Genomic DNA, 819 nt, shown 5'->3' on the forward strand with positions numbered 1-819 from the left:
TGTGGAAAGACTTCAGTTTCCATCTGAGACATTGAGAGCACAGGCTGACCAGCCAGGTTTGTGGGTATTGCAGATGCAGCAGACTTGATTGAGGAGCACGCGAGGTGGCAGATGCAGGAGGAACCAGCTGAAGTGGGCTGGCTTTGAGAGGACATGGGAAAACTGTCACGGGCACAGTGGCTGTTTTTCTTTCTCTGGAACAAATGCAGTGCTTGATGTTGTTGACTGTATTTTTCTGTACTTTGGGGTAAAATTAAGCCTGAGGATTGGCAGAAATATGATCAAAAACAGTGGGAAACATAATGGACTAGAGATGATTTTGAATGAATTTGTTTCCCTCTTGCTGCCATGTTGTACCTCTTCTGTTTGCTTCTGAAACCTCATTTACTCTTTTTTTTTTTAAAAAAAAAATGTTCATTTAGAATATTTTTCCATGGTTCCATGATTCATGATTCCCTGCCTCCTTTCCTCCCCCTCCTGGAGCTGACAAACAATTCCTCTGGGTTATCCATGTATCATGTTCAAAACCTATTTCTATGTTATTCACATCTGCAGTAGAGCGATCCTTTACACCCAGGCCCCCATCCCATCCCCATCGAATCATGTGATCGATCATGTTTTTCTTCTTTGTTTCTACTCCCACAGTTCTTTCTCTGGATGTGGATACATTCTTTCTCATAAGTCAGTTACATTCGATTGTGCTACAATGTATCCGTCTCTGTGTACAATGATCTCCTGGTTCTGCTCCTTTCACTCTACATCAGTTCCTGGAGCTCTTTCCAGTGAAACCTCATTTACTTTTTTTTTTTTTTTTTTTTT

This window comes from Gracilinanus agilis, chromosome 4 (assembly GCF_016433145.1).
Source record: "Gracilinanus agilis isolate LMUSP501 chromosome 4, AgileGrace, whole genome shotgun sequence".
In the NCBI taxonomy this organism is placed as follows: Eukaryota; Metazoa; Chordata; class Mammalia; order Didelphimorphia; family Didelphidae; genus Gracilinanus; species Gracilinanus agilis.